Source organism: Labrus mixtus, chromosome 6, assembly GCF_963584025.1.
Source record: "Labrus mixtus chromosome 6, fLabMix1.1, whole genome shotgun sequence".
Lineage (NCBI taxonomy): Eukaryota > Metazoa > Chordata > Actinopteri > Labriformes > Labridae > Labrus > Labrus mixtus.
Window position 1 is genome coordinate 32,949,592 of NC_083617.1, and position 27,217 is coordinate 32,976,808.

The following is a 27,217-nucleotide window of genomic DNA, read 5'->3' on the forward strand; positions in this document are numbered from 1 at the left end:
CAGTGCTGGAGACTAAGTGTGGGGCTCCTGGGGGCTCTGGGAGCCCCTGGGTGGGCTGGAAGAGTGAGACAGAGGGCCTGGAGCTCTGCTGGGAGTGCTGGACAGCAAGTGTGGGGCTCCTGGGGGCTCTGGGAGCCTCTGGGTGGGCTGGAGGAGTGTGAGAGAGGACCTGGAGCTCTGCTGGGAGTGCTGGACAGCAAAGGTCAGGCTCTGGGAGCCCCTGGGTGGGCTGGAGGAGTGTTAGAGAGGGCCTGGAGCTCTGCAGTTAGTGCTGGACAGCAAGTGTGGGGCTCCTGGGGGCTCTGGGAGCCCCTGGGTGGGCTGGAGGAGTGTTAGAGAGGGCCTGGAGCTCTGCAGGTAGTGCTGGACAGCAAGTGTGGGGCTCCTGGGGGCTCTGGGAACCCCTGGGTGGGCTGGAGGAGTGAGACAGAGGGCCTGGAGCACTGCTGGGAGTGCTGGACAGCAAGTGTGGGGCTCCTGGGGGCTCTGGGAGCCCCTGGGTAGGCTGGAGAAGTATTACAGAGGGCCTGGAGCTCTGCTGGGAGTGCTGGACAGCAAGTGGGGGGCTCCTGGGGGCTCTGGGTGCCCCTGGGTGGGCTGGAGAAGTGTGACAGAGGGCCTGGAGCTCTGCTGGGAGTGCTGGACAGCAAGTGTGGGGCTCATGGGGGCTCTGGGAGCCCCTGGGTGGGCTGGAGGAGTGTGAGAGAGGGCCTGGAGCTCTGCAGGTAGTGCTGGAAAGCAAGTGTGGGGCTCCTGGGGGCTCTGGGAGCCCCTGGGTGGCCTGGAGGAGTGTTAGAGAGGGCCTGGAGCTCTGCAGGTAGTGCTGGACAGCAAGTGTGGGGCTCCTGGGGGCTCTGGGAGCCCCTGGGTGGGCTGGAGGAGTGTGAGAGAGGGCCTGGAGCTATGCTGGGAGTGCTGGACAGCAAGTGTGGGGCTCTGGGTGGCCCTGGGTCATATGGAGAAGTGTTAGAGAGGCCCTGGATCTCTTCAGGGAGTGCTGGAGAGCAAAGGTCAGGCTCTGGGAGCCCCTAGGTCAGATGGAGGAGTGTTAGAGAGGGCCTGGAGCTCTGCATGTTGTGCTGGACAGCAAAGGTCAGGCTCTGGGAGCCCCTAGGTCAGATGGAGGAGTGTTAGAGAGGGCCTGGAGCTCTGCAGGCAGTGCTGGACAGCAAAGGTCAGGCTCTGGGAGCCCCTGAGTCAGATGGAGGAGTGTTAGAGAGGGCCTGGAGCTCTGCAGGAAGTGCTGGACAGCAAAGGTCAGGCTCTGGGTGACCCTGGGTGGGCTGGAGGAGTGTTAGAGAGGGCCTGGAGCTCTGCAGGTAGTGCTGGACAGCAAGTGTGGGGCTCCTGGGGGCTCTGGGAGCCCCTGGGTGGGCTGGAGGAGTGTTAGAGAGGCCCTGGAGCTCTGCAGGGAGTGCTGGACAGCAGGTGTGGGGCTCTGGGAGCCCCTGGGTGGGCTGGAGGAGTGTTAGAGAGGCCCTGGAGCTCTGCAGGGAGTGCTGGACAGCAAGTGTGGGGCTCTGGGTGGCCCTGGGTCATATGGAGAAGTGTTAGAGAGGCCCTGAATCTCTTCAGGGAGTGCTGGAGAGCAAAGGTCAGGCTCTGGGAGCCCCTAGGTCAGATGGAGGAGTGTTAGAGAGGGCCTGGAAATCTGCAGGTTGTGCTGGACAGCAAAGGTCAGGCTCTGGGAGCCCCTAGGTCAGATGGAGGAGTGTTAGAGAGGGCCTGGAGCTCTGCAGGAAGTGCTGGACAGCAAAGGTCAGGCTCTGGGAGCCCCTGAGTCAGATGGAGGAGTGTTAGAGAGGGCCTGGAGCTCTGCAGGAAGTGCTGGACAGCAAAGGTCAGGCTCTGGGTGACCCTGGGTGGGCTGGAGGAGTGTTAGAGAGGGCCTGGAGCTCTGCAGGTAGTGCTGGACAGCAAGTGTGGGGCTCCTGGGGGCTCTGGGAGCCCCTGGGTGGGCTGGATGAGTGTTAGAGAGGGCCTGGAGCTCTGCAGGTAGTGCTGGACAGCAAGTGTGGGGCTCCTGGGGGCTCTGGGAGCCCCTGGGTGGGCTGGAGGAGTGAGACAGAGGGCCTGGAGCTCTGCTGGGAGTGCTGGACAGCAAAGGTCAGGCTCTGGGAGCCCCTGGGTGGGCTGGAGGAGTGAGACAGAGGTCCTGGAGCTCTGCTGGGAGTGCTGGACAGCAAAGGTCAGGCTCTGGGAGCCCCTGGGTGGGCTGGAGGAGTGTTAGAGAGGGCCTGGAGTTCTGCTGGGAGTGCTGGACAGCAAAGGTCAGGCTCTGGGAGCCCCTGGGTGGGCTGGAGGAGTGTTAGAGAGGGCCTGGAGCTCTGCAGTTAGTGCTGGACAGCAAGTGTGGGGCTCCTGGGGGCTCTGGGAGCCCCTGGGTGGGCTGGAGGAGTGTTAGAGAGGGCCTGGAGCTCTGCAGGTAGTGCTGGACAGCAAGTGTGGGGCTCCTGGGGGCTCTGGGAACCCCTGGGTGGGCTGGAGGAGTGAGACAGAGGGCCTGGAGCACTGCTGGGAGTGCTGGACAGCAAGTGTGGGGCTCCTGGGGGCTCTGGGAGCCCCTGGGTAGGCTGGAGAAGTATTACAGAGGGCCTGGAGCTCTGCTGGGAGTGCTGGACAGCAAGTGGGGGGCTCCTGGGGGCTCTGGGTGCCCCTGGGTGGGCTGGAGAAGTGTGACAGAGGGCCTGGAGCTCTGCTGGGAGTGCTGGACAGCAAGTGTGGGGCTCATGGGGGCTCTGGGAGCCCCTGGGTGGGCTGGAGGAGTGTGAGAGAGGGCCTGGAGCTCTGCAGGTAGTGCTGGAAAGCAAGTGTGGGGCTCCTGGGGGCTCTGGGAGCCCCTGGGTGGCCTGGAGGAGTGTTAGAGAGGGCCTGGAGCTCTGCAGGTAGTGCTGGACAGCAAGTGTGGGGCTCCTGGGGGCTCTGGGAGCCCCTGGGTGGGCTGGAGGAGTGTGAGAGAGGGCCTGGAGCTATGCTGGGAGTGCTGGACAGCAAGTGTGGGGCTCTGGGTGGCCCTGGGTCATATGGAGAAGTGTTAGAGAGGCCCTGGATCTCTTCAGGGAGTGCTGGAGAGCAAAGGTCAGGCTCTGGGAGCCCCTAGGTCAGATGGAGGAGTGTTAGAGAGGGCCTGGAGCTCTGCATGTTGTGCTGGACAGCAAAGGTCAGGCTCTGGGAGCCCCTAGGTCAGATGGAGGAGTGTTAGAGAGGGCCTGGAGCTCTGCAGGCAGTGCTGGACAGCAAAGGTCAGGCTCTGGGAGCCCCTGAGTCAGATGGAGGAGTGTTAGAGAGGGCCTGGAGCTCTGCAGGAAGTGCTGGACAGCAAAGGTCAGGCTCTGGGTGACCCTGGGTGGGCTGGAGGAGTGTTAGAGAGGGCCTGGAGCTCTGCAGGTAGTGCTGGACAGCAAGTGTGGGGCTCCTGGGGGCTCTGGGAGCCCCTGGGTGGGCTGGAGGAGTGTTAGAGAGGCCCTGGAGCTCTGCAGGGAGTGCTGGACAGCAGGTGTGGGGCTCTGGGAGCCCCTGGGTGGGCTGGAGGAGTGTTAGAGAGGCCCTGGAGCTCTGCAGGGAGTGCTGGACAGCAAGTGTGGGGCTCTGGGTGGCCCTGGGTCATATGGAGAAGTGTTAGAGAGGCCCTGAATCTCTTCAGGGAGTGCTGGAGAGCAAAGGTCAGGCTCTGGGAGCCCCTAGGTCAGATGGAGGAGTGTTAGAGAGGGCCTGGAAATCTGCAGGTTGTGCTGGACAGCAAAGGTCAGGCTCTGGGAGCCCCTAGGTCAGATGGAGGAGTGTTAGAGAGGGCCTGGAGCTCTGCAGGAAGTGCTGGACAGCAAAGGTCAGGCTCTGGGAGCCCCTGAGTCAGATGGAGGAGTGTTAGAGAGGGCCTGGAGCTCTGCAGGAAGTGCTGGACAGCAAAGGTCAGGCTCTGGGTGACCCTGGGTGGGCTGGAGGAGTGTTAGAGAGGGCCTGGAGCTCTGCAGGTAGTGCTGGACAGCAAGTGTGGGGCTCCTGGGGGCTCTGGGAGCCCCTGGGTGGGCTGGATGAGTGTTAGAGAGGGCCTGGAGCTCTGCAGGTAGTGCTGGACAGCAAGTGTGGGGCTCCTGGGGGCTCTGGGAGCCCCTGGGTGGGCTGGAGGAGTGAGACAGAGGGCCTGGAGCTCTGCTGGGAGTGCTGGACAGCAAAGGTCAGGCTCTGGGAGCCCCTGGGTGGGCTGGAGGAGTGAGACAGAGGTCCTGGAGCTCTGCTGGGAGTGCTGGACAGCAAAGGTCAGGCTCTGGGAGCCCCTGGGTGGGCTGGAGGAGTGTTAGAGAGGGCCTGGAGTTCTGCAGGTAGTGCTGGACAGCAAGTGTGGGGCTCCTGGGGGCTCTGGGAACCCCTAGGTGGGCTGGAGGAGTGAGACAGAGGGCCTGGAGCTCTGCTGGGAGTGCTGGACAGCAAGTGTGGGGCTCCTGGGGGCTCTGGGAGCCCCTGGGTGGGCTGGAGGAGTGTTAGAGAGGGCCTGGAGCTCTGCAGGTAGTGCTGGACATCAAGTGTGGGGCTCCTGGGGGCTCTGGGAACCCCTGGGTGGGCTGGAGGAGTGAGACAGAGGGCCTGGAGCTCTGCTGGGAGTGCTGGACAGCAAGTGTGGGGCTCATGGGGGCTCCCAGAGCCCCTGGGTGGGCTGGAGGAGTGTTAGAGAGGGCCTGGAGCTCTGCTGGGAGTGCTGGACAGCAAAGGTCAGGCTCTGGGAGCCCCTGAGTCAGATGGAGGAGTGTTGTGAGAGAGGGCCTGGAGCTCTGATGGGAGTGCTGGACAGCAAGTGTGGGGCTCTGGGTGGCCCTGGGTCATATGGAGAAGTGTTAGAGAGGCCCTGGAGCTCTTCAGGGAGTGCTGGAGAGCAAAGGTCAGGCTCTGGGAGCCCCTAGGTCAGATGGAGGAGTGTTAGAGAGGGCCTGGAGCTCTGCAGGAAGTGCTGGACAGCAAAGGTCAGGCTCTGGGAGCCCCTGAGTCAGATGGAGGAGTGTTAGAGAGGGCCTGGAGCTCTGCAGGAAGTGCTGGACAGCAAAGGTCAGGCTCTGGGAGCCCCTGAGTCAGATGGCGGAGTGTTAGAGAGGGCCTGGAGCTCTGCAGGGAGTGCTGGACAGCAAAGGTCAGGCTCTGGGTGACCCTGGGTGGGCTGGAGGAGTGTTAGAGAGGGCCTGGAGCTCTGCAGGTAGTGCTGGACAGCAAGTGTGGGGCTCCTGGGGGCTCTGGGAGCCCCTGGGTGGCCTGGAGGAGTGTTAGAGAGGGCCTGGAGCTCTGCAGGTAGTGCTGGACAGCAAGTGTGGGGCTCCTGGGGGCTCTGGGAGCCCCTGGGTGGGCTGGAGGAGTGTGAGAGAGGGCCTGGAGCTATGCTGGGAGTGCTGGACAGCAAGTGTGGGGCTCTGGGTGGCCCTGGGTCATATGGAGAAGTGTTAGAGAGGCCCTGGATCTCTTCAGGGAGTGCTGGAGAGCAAAGGTCAGGCTCTGGGAGCCCCTAGGTCAGATGGAGGAGTGTTAGAGAGGGCCTGGAGCTCTGCATGTTGTGCTGGACAGCAAAGGTCAGGCTCTGGGAGCCCCTAGGTCAGATGGAGGAGTGTTAGAGAGGGCCTGGAGCTCTGCAGGCAGTGCTGGACAGCAAAGGTCAGGCTCTGGGAGCCCCTGAGTCAGATGGAGGAGTGTTAGAGAGGGCCTGGAGCTCTGCAGGAAGTGCTGGACAGCAAAGGTCAGGCTCTGGGTGACCCTGGGTGGGCTGGAGGAGTGTTAGAGAGGGCCTGGAGCTCTGCAGGTAGTGCTGGACAGCAAGTGTGGGGCTCCTGGGGGCTCTGGGAGCCCCTGGGTGGGCTGGAGGAGTGTTAGAGAGGCCCTGGAGCTCTGCAGGGAGTGCTGGACAGCAGGTGTGGGGCTCTGGGAGCCCCTGGGTGGGCTGGAGGAGTGTTAGAGAGGCCCTGGAGCTCTGCAGGGAGTGCTGGACAGCAAGTGTGGGGCTCTGGGTGGCCCTGGGTCATATGGAGAAGTGTTAGAGAGGCCCTGAATCTCTTCAGGGAGTGCTGGAGAGCAAAGGTCAGGCTCTGGGAGCCCCTAGGTCAGATGGAGGAGTGTTAGAGAGGGCCTGGAAATCTGCAGGTTGTGCTGGACAGCAAAGGTCAGGCTCTGGGAGCCCCTAGGTCAGATGGAGGAGTGTTAGAGAGGGCCTGGAGCTCTGCAGGAAGTGCTGGACAGCAAAGGTCAGGCTCTGGGAGCCCCTGAGTCAGATGGAGGAGTGTTAGAGAGGGCCTGGAGCTCTGCAGGAAGTGCTGGACAGCAAAGGTCAGGCTCTGGGTGACCCTGGGTGGGCTGGAGGAGTGTTAGAGAGGGCCTGGAGCTCTGCAGGTAGTGCTGGACAGCAAGTGTGGGGCTCCTGGGGGCTCTGGGAGCCCCTGGGTGGGCTGGATGAGTGTTAGAGAGGGCCTGGAGCTCTGCAGGTAGTGCTGGACAGCAAGTGTGGGGCTCCTGGGGGCTCTGGGAGCCCCTGGGTGGGCTGGAGGAGTGAGACAGAGGGCCTGGAGCTCTGCTGGGAGTGCTGGACAGCAAAGGTCAGGCTCTGGGAGCCCCTGGGTGGGCTGGAGGAGTGAGACAGAGGTCCTGGAGCTCTGCTGGGAGTGCTGGACAGCAAAGGTCAGGCTCTGGGAGCCCCTGGGTGGGCTGGAGGAGTGTTAGAGAGGGCCTGGAGTTCTGCTGGGAGTGCTGGACAGCAAAGGTCAGGCTCTGGGAGCCCCTGGGTGGGCTGGAGGAGTGTTAGAGAGGGCCTGGAGCTCTGCAGTTAGTGCTGGACAGCAAGTGTGGGGCTCCTGGGGGCTCTGGGAGCCCCTGGGTGGGCTGGAGGAGTGTTAGAGAGGGCCTGGAGCTCTGCAGGTAGTGCTGGACAGCAAGTGTGGGGCTCCTGGGGGCTCTGGGAACCCCTGGGTGGGCTGGAGGAGTGAGACAGAGGGCCTGGAGCACTGCTGGGAGTGCTGGACAGCAAGTGTGGGGCTCCTGGGGGCTCTGGGAGCCCCTGGGTAGGCTGGAGAAGTATTACAGAGGGCCTGGAGCTCTGCTGGGAGTGCTGGACAGCAAGTGGGGGGCTCCTGGGGGCTCTGGGTGCCCCTGGGTGGGCTGGAGAAGTGTGACAGAGGGCCTGGAGCTCTGCTGGGAGTGCTGGACAGCAAGTGTGGGGCTCATGGGGGCTCTGGGAGCCCCTGGGTGGGCTGGAGGAGTGTGAGAGAGGGCCTGGAGCTCTGCAGGTAGTGCTGGAAAGCAAGTGTGGGGCTCCTGGGGGCTCTGGGAGCCCCTGGGTGGCCTGGAGGAGTGTTAGAGAGGGCCTGGAGCTCTGCAGGTAGTGCTGGACAGCAAGTGTGGGGCTCCTGGGGGCTCTGGGAGCCCCTGGGTGGGCTGGAGGAGTGTGAGAGAGGGCCTGGAGCTATGCTGGGAGTGCTGGACAGCAAGTGTGGGGCTCTGGGTGGCCCTGGGTCATATGGAGAAGTGTTAGAGAGGCCCTGGATCTCTTCAGGGAGTGCTGGAGAGCAAAGGTCAGGCTCTGGGAGCCCCTAGGTCAGATGGAGGAGTGTTAGAGAGGGCCTGGAGCTCTGCATGTTGTGCTGGACAGCAAAGGTCAGGCTCTGGGAGCCCCTAGGTCAGATGGAGGAGTGTTAGAGAGGGCCTGGAGCTCTGCAGGCAGTGCTGGACAGCAAAGGTCAGGCTCTGGGAGCCCCTGAGTCAGATGGAGGAGTGTTAGAGAGGGCCTGGAGCTCTGCAGGAAGTGCTGGACAGCAAAGGTCAGGCTCTGGGTGACCCTGGGTGGGCTGGAGGAGTGTTAGAGAGGGCCTGGAGCTCTGCAGGTAGTGCTGGACAGCAAGTGTGGGGCTCCTGGGGGCTCTGGGAGCCCCTGGGTGGGCTGGAGGAGTGTTAGAGAGGCCCTGGAGCTCTGCAGGGAGTGCTGGACAGCAGGTGTGGGGCTCTGGGAGCCCCTGGGTGGGCTGGAGGAGTGTTAGAGAGGCCCTGGAGCTCTGCAGGGAGTGCTGGACAGCAAGTGTGGGGCTCTGGGTGGCCCTGGGTCATATGGAGAAGTGTTAGAGAGGCCCTGAATCTCTTCAGGGAGTGCTGGAGAGCAAAGGTCAGGCTCTGGGAGCCCCTAGGTCAGATGGAGGAGTGTTAGAGAGGGCCTGGAAATCTGCAGGTTGTGCTGGACAGCAAAGGTCAGGCTCTGGGAGCCCCTAGGTCAGATGGAGGAGTGTTAGAGAGGGCCTGGAGCTCTGCAGGAAGTGCTGGACAGCAAAGGTCAGGCTCTGGGAGCCCCTGAGTCAGATGGAGGAGTGTTAGAGAGGGCCTGGAGCTCTGCAGGAAGTGCTGGACAGCAAAGGTCAGGCTCTGGGTGACCCTGGGTGGGCTGGAGGAGTGTTAGAGAGGGCCTGGAGCTCTGCAGGTAGTGCTGGACAGCAAGTGTGGGGCTCCTGGGGGCTCTGGGAGCCCCTGGGTGGGCTGGATGAGTGTTAGAGAGGGCCTGGAGCTCTGCAGGTAGTGCTGGACAGCAAGTGTGGGGCTCCTGGGGGCTCTGGGAGCCCCTGGGTGGGCTGGAGGAGTGAGACAGAGGGCCTGGAGCTCTGCTGGGAGTGCTGGACAGCAAAGGTCAGGCTCTGGGAGCCCCTGGGTGGGCTGGAGGAGTGAGACAGAGGTCCTGGAGCTCTGCTGGGAGTGCTGGACAGCAAAGGTCAGGCTCTGGGAGCCCCTGGGTGGGCTGGAGGAGTGTTAGAGAGGGCCTGGAGTTCTGCAGGTAGTGCTGGACAGCAAGTGTGGGGCTCCTGGGGGCTCTGGGAACCCCTAGGTGGGCTGGAGGAGTGAGACAGAGGGCCTGGAGCTCTGCTGGGAGTGCTGGACAGCAAGTGTGGGGCTCCTGGGGGCTCTGGGAGCCCCTGGGTGGGCTGGAGGAGTGTTAGAGAGGGCCTGGAGCTCTGCAGGTAGTGCTGGACATCAAGTGTGGGGCTCCTGGGGGCTCTGGGAACCCCTGGGTGGGCTGGAGGAGTGAGACAGAGGGCCTGGAGCTCTGCTGGGAGTGCTGGACAGCAAGTGTGGGGCTCATGGGGGCTCCCAGAGCCCCTGGGTGGGCTGGAGGAGTGTTAGAGAGGGCCTGGAGCTCTGCTGGGAGTGCTGGACAGCAAAGGTCAGGCTCTGGGAGCCCCTGAGTCAGATGGAGGAGTGTTGTGAGAGAGGGCCTGGAGCTCTGATGGGAGTGCTGGACAGCAAGTGTGGGGCTCTGGGTGGCCCTGGGTCATATGGAGAAGTGTTAGAGAGGCCCTGGAGCTCTTCAGGGAGTGCTGGAGAGCAAAGGTCAGGCTCTGGGAGCCCCTAGGTCAGATGGAGGAGTGTTAGAGAGGGCCTGGAGCTCTGCAGGAAGTGCTGGACAGCAAAGGTCAGGCTCTGGGAGCCCCTGAGTCAGATGGAGGAGTGTTAGAGAGGGCCTGGAGCTCTGCAGGAAGTGCTGGACAGCAAAGGTCAGGCTCTGGGAGCCCCTGAGTCAGATGGCGGAGTGTTAGAGAGGGCCTGGAGCTCTGCAGGGAGTGCTGGACAGCAAAGGTCAGGCTCTGGGTGACCCTGGGTGGGCTGGAGGAGTGTTAGAGAGGGCCTGGAGCTCTGCAGGTAGTGCTGGACAGCAAGTGTGGGGCTCCTGGGGGCTCTGGGAGCCCCTGGGTGGGCTGGAGGAGTGTGAGAGAGGGCCTGGAGCTCTGCTTGGAGTGCTGGAAAGCAAGTGTGGGGCTCCTGGGGGCTCTGGGAGCCCCTGGGTGGCCTGGAGGAGTGTTAGAGAGGGCCTGGAGCTCTGCAGGTAGTGCTGGACAGCAAGTGTGGGGCTCCTGGGGGCTCTGGGAGCCCCTGGGTGGGCTGGAGGAGTGTTAGAGAGGCCCTGGAGCTCTGCAGGGAGTGCTGGACAGCAGGTGTGGGGCTCTGGGAGCCCCTGGGTGGGCTGGAGGAGTGTTAGAGAGGCCCTGGAGCTCTGCAGGGAGTGCTGGACAGCAAGTGTGGGGCTCTGGGTGGCCCTGGGTCATATGGAGAAGTGTTAGAGAGGCCCTGGATCTCTTCAGGGAGTGCTGGAGAGCAAAGGTCAGGCTCTGGGAGCCCCTAGGTCAGATGGAGGAGTGTTAGAGAGGGCCTGGAGCTCTGCAGGTTGTGCTGGACAGCAAAGGTCAGGCTCTGGGAGCCCCTAGGTCAGATGGAGGAGTGTTAGAGAGGGCCTGGAGCTCTGCAGGAAGTGCTGGACAGCAAAGGTCAGGCTCTGGGAGCCCCTGAGTCAGATGGAGGAGTGTTAGAGAGGGCCTGGAGCTCTGCAGGAAGTGCTGGACAGCAAAGGTCAGGCTCTGGGTGACCCTGGGTGGGCTGGAGGAGTGTTAGAGAGGGCCTGGAGCTCTGCAGGTAGTGCTGGACAGCAAGTGTGGGGCTCCTGGGGGCTCTGGGAGCCCCTGGGTGGGCTGGAGGAGTGTGAGAGAGGGCCTGGAGCTATGCTGGGAGTGCTGGACAGCAAGTGTGGGGCTCTGGGTGGCCCTGGGTCATATGGAGAAGTGTTAGAGAGGCCCTGGATCTCTTCAGGGAGTGCTGGAGAGCAAAGGTCAGGCTCTGGGAGCCCCTAGGTCAGATGGAGGAGTGTTAGAGAGGGCCTGGAGCTCTGCATGTTGTGCTGGACAGCAAAGGTCAGGCTCTGGGAGCCCCTAGGTCAGATGGAGGAGTGTTAGAGAGGGCCTGGAGCTCTGCAGGCAGTGCTGGACAGCAAAGGTCAGGCTCTGGGAGCCCCTGAGTCAGATGGAGGAGTGTTAGAGAGGGCCTGGAGCTCTGCAGGAAGTGCTGGACAGCAAAGGTCAGGCTCTGGGTGACCCTGGGTGGGCTGGAGGAGTGTTAGAGAGGGCCTGGAGCTCTGCAGGTAGTGCTGGACAGCAAGTGTGGGGCTCCTGGGGGCTCTGGGAGCCCCTGGGTGGGCTGGAGGAGTGTTAGAGAGGCCCTGGAGCTCTGCAGGGAGTGCTGGACAGCAGGTGTGGGGCTCTGGGAGCCCCTGGGTGGGCTGGAGGAGTGTTAGAGAGGCCCTGGAGCTCTGCAGGGAGTGCTGGACAGCAAGTGTGGGGCTCTGGGTGGCCCTGGGTCATATGGAGAAGTGTTAGAGAGGCCCTGAATCTCTTCAGGGAGTGCTGGAGAGCAAAGGTCAGGCTCTGGGAGCCCCTAGGTCAGATGGAGGAGTGTTAGAGAGGGCCTGGAAATCTGCAGGTTGTGCTGGACAGCAAAGGTCAGGCTCTGGGAGCCCCTAGGTCAGATGGAGGAGTGTTAGAGAGGGCCTGGAGCTCTGCAGGAAGTGCTGGACAGCAAAGGTCAGGCTCTGGGAGCCCCTGAGTCAGATGGAGGAGTGTTAGAGAGGGCCTGGAGCTCTGCAGGAAGTGCTGGACAGCAAAGGTCAGGCTCTGGGTGACCCTGGGTGGGCTGGAGGAGTGTTAGAGAGGGCCTGGAGCTCTGCAGGTAGTGCTGGACAGCAAGTGTGGGGCTCCTGGGGGCTCTGGGAGCCCCTGGGTGGGCTGGATGAGTGTTAGAGAGGGCCTGGAGCTCTGCAGGTAGTGCTGGACAGCAAGTGTGGGGCTCCTGGGGGCTCTGGGAGCCCCTGGGTGGGCTGGAGGAGTGAGACAGAGGGCCTGGAGCTCTGCTGGGAGTGCTGGACAGCAAAGGTCAGGCTCTGGGAGCCCCTGGGTGGGCTGGAGGAGTGAGACAGAGGTCCTGGAGCTCTGCTGGGAGTGCTGGACAGCAAAGGTCAGGCTCTGGGAGCCCCTGGGTGGGCTGGAGGAGTGTTAGAGAGGGCCTGGAGTTCTGCAGGTAGTGCTGGACAGCAAGTGTGGGGCTCCTGGGGGCTCTGGGAACCCCTAGGTGGGCTGGAGGAGTGAGACAGAGGGCCTGGAGCTCTGCTGGGAGTGCTGGACAGCAAGTGTGGGGCTCCTGGGGGCTCTGGGAGCCCCTGGGTGGGCTGGAGGAGTGTTAGAGAGGGCCTGGAGCTCTGCAGGTAGTGCTGGACATCAAGTGTGGGGCTCCTGGGGGCTCTGGGAACCCCTGGGTGGGCTGGAGGAGTGAGACAGAGGGCCTGGAGCTCTGCTGGGAGTGCTGGACAGCAAGTGTGGGGCTCATGGGGGCTCCCAGAGCCCCTGGGTGGGCTGGAGGAGTGTTAGAGAGGGCCTGGAGCTCTGCTGGGAGTGCTGGACAGCAAAGGTCAGGCTCTGGGAGCCCCTGAGTCAGATGGAGGAGTGTTGTGAGAGAGGGCCTGGAGCTCTGATGGGAGTGCTGGACAGCAAGTGTGGGGCTCTGGGTGGCCCTGGGTCATATGGAGAAGTGTTAGAGAGGCCCTGGAGCTCTTCAGGGAGTGCTGGAGAGCAAAGGTCAGGCTCTGGGAGCCCCTAGGTCAGATGGAGGAGTGTTAGAGAGGGCCTGGAGCTCTGCAGGAAGTGCTGGACAGCAAAGGTCAGGCTCTGGGAGCCCCTGAGTCAGATGGAGGAGTGTTAGAGAGGGCCTGGAGCTCTGCAGGAAGTGCTGGACAGCAAAGGTCAGGCTCTGGGAGCCCCTGAGTCAGATGGCGGAGTGTTAGAGAGGGCCTGGAGCTCTGCAGGGAGTGCTGGACAGCAAAGGTCAGGCTCTGGGTGACCCTGGGTGGGCTGGAGGAGTGTTAGAGAGGGCCTGGAGCTCTGCAGGTAGTGCTGGACAGCAAGTGTGGGGCTCCTGGGGGCTCTGGGAGCCCCTGGGTGGGCTGGAGGAGTGTGAGAGAGGGCCTGGAGCTCTGCTTGGAGTGCTGGAAAGCAAGTGTGGGGCTCCTGGGGGCTCTGGGAGCCCCTGGGTGGCCTGGAGGAGTGTTAGAGAGGGCCTGGAGCTCTGCAGGTAGTGCTGGACAGCAAGTGTGGGGCTCCTGGGGGCTCTGGGAGCCCCTGGGTGGGCTGGAGGAGTGTTAGAGAGGCCCTGGAGCTCTGCAGGGAGTGCTGGACAGCAGGTGTGGGGCTCTGGGAGCCCCTGGGTGGGCTGGAGGAGTGTTAGAGAGGCCCTGGAGCTCTGCAGGGAGTGCTGGACAGCAAGTGTGGGGCTCTGGGTGGCCCTGGGTCATATGGAGAAGTGTTAGAGAGGCCCTGGATCTCTTCAGGGAGTGCTGGAGAGCAAAGGTCAGGCTCTGGGAGCCCCTAGGTCAGATGGAGGAGTGTTAGAGAGGGCCTGGAGCTCTGCAGGTTGTGCTGGACAGCAAAGGTCAGGCTCTGGGAGCCCCTAGGTCAGATGGAGGAGTGTTAGAGAGGGCCTGGATCTCTGCAGGAAGTGCTGGACAGCAAAGGTCAGGCTCTGGGAGCCCCTGAGTCAGATGGAGGAGTGTTAGAGAGGGCCTGGAGCTCTGCAGGAAGTGCTGGACAGCAAAGGTCAGGCTCTGGGTGACCCTGGGTGGGCTGGAGGAGTGTTAGAGAGGGCCTGGAGCTCTGCAGGTAGTGCTGGACAGCAAGTGTGGGGCTCCTGGGGGCTCTGGGAGCCCCTGGGTGGGCTGGAGGAGTGTTAGAGAGGCCCTGGAGCTCTGCAGGGAGTGCTGGACAGCAGGTGTGGGGCTCTGGGAGCCCCTGGGTGGGCTGGAGGAGTGTTAGAGAGGCCCTGGAGCTCTGCAGGGAGTGCTGGACAGCAAGTGTGGGGCTCTGGGTGGCCCTGGGTCATATGGAGAAGTGTTAGAGAGGCCCTGAATCTCTTCAGGGAGTGCTGGAGAGCAAAGGTCAGGCTCTGGGAGCCCCTAGGTCAGATGGAGGAGTGTTAGAGAGGGCCTGGAGCTCTGCAGGTTGTGCTGGACGGCAAAGGTCAGGCTCTGGGAGCCCCTAGGTCAGATGGAGGAGTGTTAGAGAGGGCCTGGAGCTCTGCAGGAAGTGCTGGACAGCAAAGGTCAGGCTCTGGGAGCCCCTGAGTCAGATGGAGGAGTGTTAGAGAGGGCCTGGAGCTCTGCAGGAAGTGCTGGACAGCAAAGGTCAGGCTCTGGGTGACCCTGGGTGGGCTGGAGGAGTGTTAGAGAGGGCCTGGAGCTCTGCAGGTAGTGCTGGACAGCAAGTGTGGGGCTCCTGGGGGCTCTGGGAGCCCCTGGGTGGGCTGGATGAGTGTTAGAGAGGGCCTGGAGCTCTGCAGGTAGTGCTGGACAGCAAGTGTGGGGCTCCTGGGGGCTCTGGGAGCCCCTGGGTGGGCTGGAGGAGTGAGACAGAGGGCCTGGAGCTCTGCTGGGAGTGCTGGACAGCAAAGGTCAGGCTCTGGGAGCCCCTGGGTGGGCTGGAGGAGTGAGACAGAGGTCCTGGAGCTCTGCTGGGAGTGCTGGACAGCAAAGGTCAGGCTCTGGGAGCCCCTGGGTGGGCTGGAGGAGTGTTAGAGAGGGCCTGGAGTTCTGCAGGTAGTGCTGGACAGCAAGTGTGGGGCTCCTGGGGGCTCTGGGAACCCCTAGGTGGGCTGGAGGAGTGAGACAGAGGGCCTGGAGCTCTGCTGGGAGTGCTGGACAGCAAGTGTGGGGCTCCTGGGGGCTCTGGGAGCCCCTGGGTGGGCTGGAGGAGTGTTAGAGAGGGCCTGGAGCTCTGCAGGTAGTGCTGGACATCAAGTGTGGGGCTCCTGGGGGCTCTGGGAACCCCTGGGTGGGCTGGAGGAGTGAGACAGAGGGCCTGGAGCTCTGCTGGGAGTGCTGGACAGCAAGTGTGGGGCTCATGGGGGCTCCCAGAGCCCCTGGGTGGGCTGGAGGAGTGTTAGAGAGGGCCTGGAGCTCTGCTGGGAGTGCTGGACAGCAAAGGTCAGGCTCTGGGAGCCCCTGAGTCAGATGGAGGAGTGTTGTGAGAGAGGGCCTGGAGCTCTGATGGGAGTGCTGGACAGCAAGTGTGGGGCTCTGGGTGGCCCTGGGTCATATGGAGAAGTGTTAGAGAGGCCCTGGAGCTCTTCAGGGAGTGCTGGAGAGCAAAGGTCAGGCTCTGGGAGCCCCTAGGTCAGATGGAGGAGTGTTAGAGAGGGCCTGGAGCTCTGCAGGAAGTGCTGGACAGCAAAGGTCAGGCTCTGGGAGCCCCTGAGTCAGATGGAGGAGTGTTAGAGAGGGCCTGGAGCTCTGCAGGAAGTGCTGGACAGCAAAGGTCAGGCTCTGGGAGCCCCTGAGTCAGATGGCGGAGTGTTAGAGAGGGCCTGGAGCTCTGCAGGGAGTGCTGGACAGCAAAGGTCAGGCTCTGGGTGACCCTGGGTGGGCTGGAGGAGTGTTAGAGAGGGCCTGGAGCTCTGCAGGTAGTGCTGGACAGCAAGTGTGGGGCTCCTGGGGGCTCTGGGAGCCCCTGGGTGGGCTGGAGGAGTGTGAGAGAGGGCCTGGAGCTCTGCTTGGAGTGCTGGAAAGCAAGTGTGGGGCTCCTGGGGGCTCTGGGAGCCCCTGGGTGGCCTGGAGGAGTGTTAGAGAGGGCCTGGAGCTCTGCAGGTAGTGCTGGACAGCAAGTGTGGGGCTCCTGGGGCCTCTGGGAGCCCCTGGGTGGGCTGGAGGAGTGTTAGAGAGGCCCTGGAGCTCTGCAGGGAGTGCTGGACAGCAGGTGTGGGGCTCTGGGAGCCCCTGGGTGGGCTGGAGGAGTATTAGAGAGGCCCTGGAGCTCTGCAGGGAGTGCTGGACAGCAAGTGTGGGGCTCTGGGTGGCCCTGGGTCATATGGAGAAGTGTTAGAGAGGCCCTGGATCTCTTCAGGGAGTGCTGGAGAGCAAAGGTCAGGCTCTGGGAGCCCCTAGGTCAGATGGAGGAGTGTTAGAGAGGGCCTGGAGCTCTGCAGGTTGTGCTGGACAGCAAAGGTCAGGCTCTGGGAGCCCCTAGGTCAGATGGAGGAGTGTTAGAGAGGGCCTGGAGCTCTGCAGGAAGTGCTGGACAGCAAAGGTCAGGCTCTGGGAGCCCCTGAGTCAGATGGAGGAGTGTTAGAGAGGGCCTGGAGCTCTGCAGGAAGTGCTGGACAGCAAAGGTCAGGCTCTGGGTGACCCTGGGTGGGCTGGAGGAGTGTTAGAGAGGGCCTGGAGCTCTGCAGGTAGTGCTGGACAGCAAGTGTGGGGCTCCTGGGGGCTCTGGGAGCCCCTGGGTGGGCTGGATGAGTGTTAGAGAGGGCCTGGAGCTCTGCAGGTAGTGCTGGACAGCAAGTGTGGGGCTCCTGGGGGCTCTGGGAGCCCCTGGGTGGGCTGGAGGAGTGAGACAGAGGGCCTGGAGCTCTGCTGGGAGTGCTGGACAGCAAAGGTCAGGCTCTGGGAGCCCCTGGGTGGGCTGGAGGAGTGTTAGAGAGGGCCTGGAGTTCTGCAGGTAGTGCTGGACAGCAAGTGTGGGGCTCCTGGGGGCTCTGGGAACCCCTAGGTGGGCTGGAGGAGTGAGACAGAGGGCCTGGAGCTCTGCTGGGAGTGCTGGACAGCAAGTGTGGGGCTCCTGGGGGCTCTGGGAGCCCCTGGGTGGGCTGGAGGAGTGTTAGAGAGGGCCTGGAGCTCTGCTGGGAGTGCTGGACAGCAAAGGTCAGGCTCTGGGAGCCCCTGGGTGCGCTGGAGGAGTGTGAGAGAGGGCCTGGAGCTCTGCAGGTAGTGCTGGACAGCAAGTGTGGGGCTCCTGGGGGCTCTGGGAACCCCTGGGTGGGCTGGAGGAGTGAGACAGAGGGCCTGGAGCTCTGCTGGGAGTGCTGGACAGCAAGTGTGGGGCTCCTGGGGGCTCTGAGAGCCCCTGGGTGGGCTGGAGGAGTGTGAGAGAGGGCCTGGAGCTCTGCAGGTAGTGCTGGAGACTAAGTGTGGGGCTCCTGGGGGCTCTGGGAGCCCCTGGGTGGGCTGGAGGAGTGAGACAGAAGGCCTGGAGCTCTGGTGGGAGTGCTGGACAGCAAGTGTGGGGCTCCTGGGGACTCTGGGAGCCCCTGGGTGGGCTGGAGGAGTGTTAGAGAGGGCCTGGAGCTCTGCTGGGAGTGCTGGACAGCAAGTGGGGGGCTCCTGGGAGCTCTGGGAGCCCCTGGGTGGGCTGGAGGAGTGAGACAGAGGGCCTGGAGCTCTGCTGGGAGTGCTGGACAGCAAATATGGGGCTCCTGGGGGCTCTGGGAGCCCCTGGGTGGGCTGGAGGAGTGTTAGAGAGGCCCTGGAGCTCTTCAGGGAGTGCTGGACAGCAAGTGTGGGGCTCTGGGAGCCCCTGGGTGGGCTGGAGGAGTGAGACAGAGGTCCTGGAGCTCTGCTGGGAGTGCTGGGCAGCAAGTGTGGGGCTCCTGGGGGCTCTGGGAGCCCATGGGTGGGCTGGAGGAGTGTGAGAGAGGGCCTGGAGCTCTGCTGGGAGTGCTAGACAGCAAGTGTGGGGATCATGGGGGCTCTGGGAGCCCCTGGGTGGGCTGGAGGAGTGTTAGAGAGGGCCTGGAGCTCTGCAGGTAGTGCTGGACAGCAAGTGTGGGGCTCCTGGGGGCTCTGGGTGCCCCTGGGTGGGCTGGAGGAATGTTAGAGAGGGCCTGGAGCTCTGCTGGGAGTGCTGGGCAGCAAGTGGGGGGCTCCTGGGAGCTCTGGGAGCCCCTGGGTGGGCTGGAGGAGTGAGACAGAGGGCCTGGAGCTCTGCTGGGAGTGCTGGACAGCAAATATGGGGCTCCTGGGGGCTCTGGGAGCCCCTGGGTGGGCTGGAGGAGTGTTAGAGAGGGCCTGGAGCTCTGCAGGTAGTGCTGGACAGCAAGTGTGGGGCTCCTGGGGGCTCTGGGAGCCCCTGGGTGGGCTGGAGGAGTGTGAGAGAGGGCCTGGAGCTATGCTGGGAGTGCTGGACAGCAAGTGTGGGGCTCTGGGTGGCCCTGGGTCATATGGAGAAGTGTTAGAGAGGCCCTGGATCTCTTCAGGGAGTGCTGGAGAGCAAAGGTCAGGCTCTGGGAGCCCCTAGGTCAGATGGAGGAGTGTTAGAGAGGGCCTGGAGCTCTGCATGTTGTGCTGGACAGCAAAGGTCAGGCTCTGGGAGCCCCTGAGTCAGATGGAGGAGTGTTAGAGAGGGCCTGGAGCTCTGCAGGAAGTGCTGGACAGCAAAGGTCAGGCTCTGGGTGACCCTGGGTGGGCTGGAGGAGTGTTAGAGAGGGCCTGGAGCTCTGCAGGTAGTGCTGGACAGCAAGTGTGGGGCTCCTGGGGGCTCTGGGAGCCCCTGGGTGGGCTGGAGGAGTGTTAGAGAGGCCCTGGAGCTCTGCAGGGAGTGCTGGACAGCAGGTGTGGGGCTCTGGGAGCCCCTGGGTGGGCTGGAGGAGTGTTAGAGAGGCCCTGGAGCTCTGCAGGGAGTGCTGGACAGCAAGTGTGGGGCTCTGGGTGGCCCTGGGTCATATGGAGAAGTGTTAGAGAGGCCCTGGATCTCTTCAGGGAGTGCTGGAGAGCAAAGGTCAGGCTCTGGGAGCCCCTAGGTCAGATGGAGGAGTGTTAGAGAGGGCCTGGAGCTCTGCAGGTTGTGCTGGACAGCAAAGGTCAGGCTCTGGGAGCCCCTAGGTCAGATGGAGGAGTGTTAGAGAGGGCCTGGAGCTCTGCAGGAAGTGCTGGACAGCAAAGGTCAGGCTCTGGGAGCCCCTGAGTCAGATGGAGGAGTGTTAGAGAGGGCCTGGAGCTCTGCAGGAAGTGCTGGACAGCAAAGGTCAGGCTCTGGGTGACCCTGGGTGGGCTGGAGGAGTGTTAGAGAGGGCCTGGAGCTCTGCAGGTAGTGCTGGACAGCAAGTGTGGGGCTCCTGGGGGCTCTGGGAGCCCCTGGGTGGGCTGGATGAGTGTTAGAGAGGGCCTGGAGTTCTGCAGGTAGTGCTGGACAGCAAGTGTGGGGCTCCTGGGGGCTCTGGGAGCCCCTGGGTGGGCTGGAGGAGTGTGAGAGAGGGCCTGGAGCTCTGCAGGTTGTGCTGGACAGCAAAGGTCAGGCTCTGGGAGCCCCTAGGTCAGATGGAGGAGTGTTAGAGAGGGCCTGGAGCTCTGCAGGAAGTGCTGGACAGCAAAGGTCAGGCTCTGGGAGCCCCTGAGTCAGATGGAGGAGTGTTAGAGAGGGCCTGGAGCTCTGCAGGAAGTGCTGGACAGCAAAGGTCAGGCTCTGGGTGACCCTGGGTGGGCTGGAGGAGTGTTAGAGAGGGCCTGGAGCTCTGCAGGTAGTGCTGGACAGCAAGTGTGGGGCTCCTGGGGGCTCTGGGAGCCCCTGGGTGGGCTGGATGAGTGTTAGAGAGGGCCTGGAGCTCTGCAGGTAGTGCTGGACAGCAAGTGTGGGGCTCCTGGGGGCTCTGGGAGCCCCTGGGTGGGCTGGAGGAGTGAGACAGAGGGCCTGGAGCTCTGCTGGGAGTGCTGGACAGCAAAGGTCAGGCTCTGGGAGCCCCTGGGTGGGCTGGAGGAGTGTTAGAGAGGGCCTGGAGTTCTGCAGGTAGTGCTGGACAGCAAGTGTGGGGCTCCTGGGGGCTCTGGGAACCCCTAGGTGGGCTGGAGGAGTGAGACAGAGGGCCTGGAGCTCTGCTGGGAGTGCTGGACAGCAAGTGTGGGGCTCCTGGGGGCTCTGGGAGCCCCTGGGTGGGCTGGAGGAGTGTTAGAGAGGGCCTGGAGCTCTGCTGGGAGTGCTGGACAGCAAAGGTCAGGCTCTGGGAGCCCCTGGGTGCGCTGGAGGAGTGTGAGAGAGGGCCTGGAGCTCTGCAGGTAGTGCTGGACAGCAAGTGTGGGGCTCCTGGGGGCTCTGGGAACCCCTGGGTGGGCTGGAGGAGTGAGACAGAGGGCCTGGAGCTCTGCTGGGAGTGCTGGACAGCAAGTGTGGGGCTCCTGGGGGCTCTGGGAGCCCCTGGGTGGGCTGGAGGAGTGTGAGAGAGGGCCTGGAGCTCTGCAGGTAGTGCTGGAGACTAAGTGTGGGGCTCCTGGGGGCTCTGGGAGCCCCTGGGTGGGCTGGAGGAGTGAGACAGAAGGCCTGGAGCTCTGGTGGGAGTGCTGGACAGCAAGTGTGGGGCTCCTGGGGACTCTGGGAGCCCCTGGGTGGGCTGGAGGAGTGTTAGAGAGGGCCTGGAGCTCTGCTGGGAGTGCTGGACAGCAAGTGGGGGGCTCCTGGGAGCTCTGGGAGCCCCTGGGTGGGCTGGAGGAGTGAGACAGAGGGCCTGGAGCTCTGCTGGGAGTGCTGGACAGCAAATATGGGGCTCCTGGGGGCTCTGGGAGCCCCTGGGTGGGCTGGAGGAGTGTTAGAGAGGCCCTGGAGCTCTTCAGGGAGTGCTGGACAGCAAGTGTGGGGCTCTGGGAGCCCCTGGGTGGGCTGGAGGAGTGAGACAGAGGTCCTGGAGCTCTGCTGGGAGTGCTGGGCAGCAAGTGTGGGGCTCCTGGGGGCTCTGGGAGCCCATGGGTGGGCTGGAGGAGTGTGAGAGAGGGCCTGGAGCTCTGCTGGGAGTGCTGGACAGCAAGTATGGGGCTCATGGGGGCTCTGGGAGCCCCTGGGTGGGCTGGAGGAGTGTTAGAGAGGGCCTGGAGCTCTGCTGGGAGTGCTGGACAGCAAAGGTCAGGCTCTGGGAGCCCCTGAGTCAGATGGAGGAGTGTTGTGAGAGAGGGCCTGGAGCTCTGATGGGAGTGCTGGACAGCAAGTGTGGGGCTCTGGGTGGCCCTGGGTCATATGGAGAAGTGTTAGAGAGGCCCTGGAGCTCTTCAGGGAGTGCTGGAGAGCAAAGGTCAGGCTCTGGGAGCCCCTAGGTCAGATGGAGGAGTGTTAGAGAGGGCCTGGAGCTCTGCAGGAAGTGCTGGACAGCAAAGGTCAGGCTCTGGGAGCCCCTGAGTCAGATGGAGGAGTGTTAGAGAGGGCCTGGAGCTCTGCAGGAAGTGCTGGACAGCAAAGGTCAGGCTCTGGGAGCCCCTGAGTCAGATGGCGGAGTGTTAGAGAGGGCCTGGAGCTCTGCAGGGAGTGCTGGACAGCAAAGGTCAGGCTCTGGGTGACCCTGGGTGGGCTGGAGGAGTGTTAGAGAGGGCCTGGAGCTCTGCAGGTAGTGCTGGACAGCAAGTGTGGGGCTCCTGGGGGCTCTGGGAGCCCCTGGGTGGGCTGGAGGAGTGTGAGAGAGGGCCTGGAGCTCTGCTTGGAGTGCTGGAAAGCAAGTGTGGGGCTCCTGGGGGCTCTGGGAGCCCCTGGGTGACCTGGAGGAGTGTTAGAGAGGGCCTGGAGCTCTGCAGGTAGTGCTGGACAGCAAGTGTGGGGCTCCTGGGGGCTCTGGGAGCCCCTGGGTGGGCTGGAGGAGTGTTAGAGAGGCCCTGGAGCTCTGCAGGGAGTGCTGGACAGCAGGTGTGGGGCTCTGGGAGCCCCTGGGTGGGCTGGAGGAGTGTTAGAGAGGCCCTGGAGCTCTGCAGGGAGTGCTGGACAGCAAGTGTGGGGCTCTGGGTGGCCCTGGGTCATATGGAGAAGTGTTAGAGAGGCCCTGGATCTCTTCAGGGAGTGCTGGAGAGCAAAGGTCAGGCTCTGGGAGCCCCTAGGTCAGATGGAGGAGTGTTAGAGAGGGCCTGGAGCTCTGCAGGTTGTGCTGGACAGCAAAGGTCAGGCTCTGGGAGCCCCTAGGTCAGATGGAGGAGTGTTAGAGAGGGCCTGGAGCTCTGCAGGAAGTGCTGGACAGCAAAGGTCAGGCTCTGGGAGCCCCTGAGTCAGATGGAGGAGTGTTAGAGAGGGCCTGGAGCTCTGCAGGAAGTGCTGGACAGCAAAGGTCAGGCTCTGGGTGACCCTGGGTGGGCTGGAGGAGTGTTAGAGAGGGCCTGGAGCTCTGCAGGTAGTGCTGGACAGCAAGTGTGGGGCTCCTGGGGGCTCTGGGAGCCCCTGGGTGGGCTGGAGGAGTGTTAGAGAGGCCCTGGAGCTCTGCAGGGAGTGCTGGACAGCAAGTGTGGGGCTCTGGGTGGCCCTGGGTCATATGGAGAAGTGTTAGAGAGGCCCTGAATCTCTTCAGGGAGTGCTGGAGAGCAAAGGTCAGGCTCTGGGAGCCCCTGAGTCAGATGGAGGAGTGTTAGAGAGGGCCTGGAGCTCTGCAGGAAGTGCTGGACAGCAAAGGTCAGGCTCTGGGTGACCCTGGGTGGGCTGGAGGAGTGTTAGAGAGGGCCTGGAGCTCTGCAGGTAGTGCTGGACAGCAAGTGTGGGGCTCCTGGGGGCTCTGGGAGCCCCTGGGTGGGCTGGAGGAGTGTTAGAGAGGCCCTGGAGCTCTGCAGGGAGTGCTGGACAGCAGGTGTGGGGCTCTGGGAGCCCCTGGGTGGGCTGGAGGAGTGTTAGAGAGGCCCTGGAGCTCTGCAGGGAGTGCTGGACAGCAAGTGTGGGGCTCTGGGTGGCCCTGGGTCATATGGAGAAGTGTTAGAGAGGCCCTGGATCTCTTCAGGGAGTGCTGGAGAGCAAAGGTCAGGCTCTGGGAGCCCCTAGGTCAGATGGAGGAGTGTTAGAGAGGGCCTGGAGCTCTGCAGGTTGTGCTGGACAGCAAAGGTCAGGCTCTGGGAGCCCCTAGGTCAGATGGAGGAGTGTTAGAGAGGGCCTGGATCTCTGCAGGAAGTGCTGGACAGCAAAGGTCAGGCTCTGGGAGCCCCTGAGTCAGATGGAGGAGTGTTAGAGAGGGCCTGGAGCTCTGCAGGAAGTGCTGGACAGCAAAGGTCAGGCTCTGGGTGACCCTGGGTGGGCTGGAGGAGTGTTAGAGAGGGCCTGGAGCTCTGCAGGTAGTGCTGGACAGCAAGTGTGGGGCTCCTGGGGGCTCTGGGAGCCCCTGGGTGGGCTGGAGGAGTGTTAGAGAGGCCCTGGAGCTCTGCAGGGAGTGCTGGACAGCAGGTGTGGGGCTCTGGGAGCCCCTGGGTGGGCTGGAGGAGTGTTAGAGAGGCCCTGGAGCTCTGCAGGGAGTGCTGGACAGCAAGTGTGGGGCTCTGGGTGGCCCTGGGTCATATGGAGAAGTGTTAGAGAGGCCCTGAATCTCTTCAGGGAGTGCTGGAGAGCAAAGGTCAGGCTCTGGGAGCCCCTAGGTCAGATGGAGGAGTGTTAGAGAGGGCCTGGAGCTCTGCAGGTTGTGCTGGACGGCAAAGGTCAGGCTCTGGGAGCCCCTAGGTCAGATGGAGGAGTGTTAGAGAGGGCCTGGAGCTCTGCAGGAAGTGCTGGACAGCAAAGGTCAGGCTCTGGGAGCCCCTGAGTCAGATGGAGGAGTGTTAGAGAGGGCCTGGAGCTCTGCAGGAAGTGCTGGACAGCAAAGGTCAGGCTCTGGGTGACCCTGGGTGGGCTGGAGGAGTGTTAGAGAGGGCCTGGAGCTCTGCAGGTAGTGCTGGACAGCAAGTGTGGGGCTCCTGGGGGCTCTGGGAGCCCCTGGGTGGGCTGGATGAGTGTTAGAGAGGGCCTGGAGCTCTGCAGGTAGTGCTGGACAGCAAGTGTGGGGCTCCTGGGGGCTCTGGGAGCCCCTGGGTGGGCTGGAGGAGTGAGACAGAGGGCCTGGAGCTCTGCTGGGAGTGCTGGACAGCAAAGGTCAGGCTCTGGGAGCCCCTGGGTGGGCTGGAGGAGTGAGACAGAGGTCCTGGAGCTCTGCTGGGAGTGCTGGACAGCAAAGGTCAGGCTCTGGGAGCCCCTGGGTGGGCTGGAGGAGTGTTAGAGAGGGCCTGGAGTTCTGCAGGTAGTGCTGGACAGCAAGTGTGGGGCTCCTGGGGGCTCTGGGAACCCCTAGGTGGGCTGGAGGAGTGAGACAGAGGGCCTGGAGCTCTGCTGGGAGTGCTGGACAGCAAGTGTGGGGCTCCTGGGGGCTCTGGGAGCCCCTGGGTGGGCTGGAGGAGTGTTAGAGAGGGCCTGGAGCTCTGCAGGTAGTGCTGGACATCAAGTGTGGGGCTCCTGGGGGCTCTGGGAACCCCTGGGTGGGCTGGAGGAGTGAGACAGAGGGCCTGGAGCTCTGCTGGGAGTGCTGGACAGCAAGTGTGGGGCTCATGGGGGCTCCCAGAGCCCCTGGGTGGGCTGGAGGAGTGTTAGAGAGGGCCTGGAGCTCTGCTGGGAGTGCTGGACAGCAAAGGTCAGGCTCTGGGAGCCCCTGAGTCAGATGGAGGAGTGTTGTGAGAGAGGGCCTGGAGCTCTGATGGGAGTGCTGGACAGCAAGTGTGGGGCTCTGGGTGGCCCTGGGTCATATGGAGAAGTGTTAGAGAGGCCCTGGAGCTCTTCAGGGAGTGCTGGAGAGCAAAGGTCAGGCTCTGGGAGCCCCTAGGTCAGATGGAGGAGTGTTAGAGAGGGCCTGGAGCTCTGCAGGAAGTGCTGGACAGCAAAGGTCAGGCTCTGGGAGCCCCTGAGTCAGATGGAGGAGTGTTAGAGAGGGCCTGGAGCTCTGCAGGAAGTGCTGGACAGCAAAGGTCAGGCTCTGGGAGCCCCTGAGTCAGATGGCGGAGTGTTAGAGAGGGCCTGGAGCTCTGCAGGGAGTGCTGGACAGCAAAGGTCAGGCTCTGGGTGACCCTGGGTGGGCTGGAGGAGTGTTAGAGAGGGCCTGGAGCTCTGCAGGTAGTGCTGGACAGCAAGTGTGGGGCTCCTGGGGGCTCTGGGAGCCCCTGGGTGGGCTGGAGGAGTGTGAGAGAGGGCCTGGAGCTCTGCTTGGAGTGCTGGAAAGCAAGTGTGGGGCTCCTGGGGGCTCTGGGAGCCCCTGGGTGGCCTGGAGGAGTGTTAGAGAGGGCCTGGAGCTCTGCAGGTAGTGCTGGACAGCAAGTGTGGGGCTCCTGGGGCCTCTGGGAGCCCCTGGGTGGGCTGGAGGAGTGTTAGAGAGGCCCTGGAGCTCTGCAGGGAGTGCTGGACAGCAGGTGTGGGGCTCTGGGAGCCCCTGGGTGGGCTGGAGGAGTATTAGAGAGGCCCTGGAGCTCTGCAGGGAGTGCTGGACAGCAAGTGTGGGGCTCTGGGTGGCCCTGGGTCATATGGAGAAGTGTTAGAGAGGCCCTGGATCTCTTCAGGGAGTGCTGGAGAGCAAAGGTCAGGCTCTGGGAGCCCCTAGGTCAGATGGAGGAGTGTTAGAGAGGGCCTGGAGCTCTGCAGGTTGTGCTGGACAGCAAAGGTCAGGCTCTGGGAGCCCCTAGGTCAGATGGAGGAGTGTTAGAGAGGGCCTGGAGCTCTGCAGGAAGTGCTGGACAGCAAAGGTCAGGCTCTGGGAGCCCCTGAGTCAGATGGAGGAGTGTTAGAGAGGGCCTGGAGCTCTGCAGGAAGTGCTGGACAGCAAAGGTCAGGCTCTGGGTGACCCTGGGTGGGCTGGAGGAGTGTTAGAGAGGGCCTGGAGCTCTGCAGGTAGTGCTGGACAGCAAGTGTGGGGCTCCTGGGGGCTCTGGGAGCCCCTGGGTGGGCTGGATGAGTGTTAGAGAGGGCCTGGAGCTCTGCAGGTAGTGCTGGACAGCAAGTGTGGGGCTCCTGGGGGCTCTGGGAGCCCCTGGGTGGGCTGGAGGAGTGAGACAGAGGGCCTGGAGCTCTGCTGGGAGTGCTGGACAGCAAAGGTCAGGCTCTGGGAGCCCCTGGGTGGGCTGGAGGAGTGTTAGAGAGGGCCTGGAGTTCTGCAGGTAGTGCTGGACAGCAAGTGTGGGGCTCCTGGGGGCTCTGGGAACCCCTAGGTGGGCTGGAGGAGTGAGACAGAGGGCCTGGAGCTCTGCTGGGAGTGCTGGACAGCAAGTGTGGGGCTCCTGGGGGCTCTGGGAGCCCCTGGGTGGGCTGGAGGAGTGTTAGAGAGGGCCTGGAGCTCTGCTGGGAGTGCTGGACAGCAAAGGTCAGGCTCTGGGAGCCCCTGGGTGCGCTGGAGGAGTGTGAGAGAGGGCCTGGAGCTCTGCAGGTAGTGCTGGACAGCAAGTGTGGGGCTCCTGGGGGCTCTGGGAACCCCTGGGTGGGCTGGAGGAGTGAGACAGAGGGCCTGGAGCTCTGCTGGGAGTGCTGGACAGCAAGTGTGGGGCTCCTGGGGGCTCTGAGAGCCCCTGGGTGGGCTGGAGGAGTGTGAGAGAGGGCCTGGAGCTCTGCAGGTAGTGCTGGAGACTAAGTGTGGGGCTCCTGGGGGCTCTGGGAGCCCCTGGGTGGGCTGGAGGAGTGAGACAGAAGGCCTGGAGCTCTGGTGGGAGTGCTGGACAGCAAGTGTGGGGCTCCTGGGGACTCTGGGAGCCCCTGGGTGGGCTGGAGGAGTGTTAGAGAGGGCCTGGAGCTCTGCTGGGAGTGCTGGACAGCAAGTGGGGGGCTCCTGGGAGCTCTGGGAGCCCCTGGGTGGGCTGGAGGAGTGAGACAGAGGGCCTGGAGCTCTGCTGGGAGTGCTGGACAGCAAATATGGGGCTCCTGGGGGCTCTGGGAGCCCCTGGGTGGGCTGGAGGAGTGTTAGAGAGGCCCTGGAGCTCTTCAGGGAGTGCTGGACAGCAAGTGTGGGGCTCTGGGAGCCCCTGGGTGGGCTGGAGGAGTGAGACAGAGGTCCTGGAGCTCTGCTGGGAGTGCTGGGCAGCAAGTGTGGGGCTCCTGGGGGCTCTGGGAGCCCATGGGTGGGCTGGAGGAGTGTGAGAGAGGGCCTGGAGCTCTGCTGGGAGTGCTAGACAGCAAGTGTGGGGATCATGGGGGCTCTGGGAGCCCCTGGGTGGGCTGGAGGAGTGTTAGAGAGGGCCTGGAGCTCTGCAGGTAGTGCTGGACAGCAAGTGTGGGGCTCCTGGGGGCTCTGGGTGCCCCTGGGTGGGCTGGAGGAATGTTAGAGAGGGCCTGGAGCTCTGCTGGGAGTGCTGGGCAGCAAGTGGGGGGCTCCTGGGAGCTCTGGGAGCCCCTGGGTGGGCTGGAGGAGTGAGACAGAGGGCCTGGAGCTCTGCTGGGAGTGCTGGACAGCAAATATGGGGCTCCTGGGGGCTCTGGGAGCCCCTGGGTGGGCTGGAGGAGTGTTAGAGAGGGCCTGGAGCTCTGCAGGTAGTGCTGGACAGCAAGTGTGGGGCTCCTGGGGGCTCTGGGAGCCCCTGGGTGGGCTGGAGGAGTGTGAGAGAGGGCCTGGAGCTATGCTGGGAGTGCTGGACAGCAAGTGTGGGGCTCTGGGTGGCCCTGGGTCATATGGAGAAGTGTTAGAGAGGCCCTGGATCTCTTCAGGGAGTGCTGGAGAGCAAAGGTCAGGCTCTGGGAGCCCCTAGGTCAGATGGAGGAGTGTTAGAGAGGGCCTGGAGCTCTGCATGTTGTGCTGGACAGCAAAGGTCAGGCTCTGGGAGCCCCTGAGTCAGATGGAGGAGTGTTAGAGAGGGCCTGGAGCTCTGCAGGAAGTGCTGGACAGCAAAGGTCAGGCTCTGGGTGACCCTGGGTGGGCTGGAGGAGTGTTA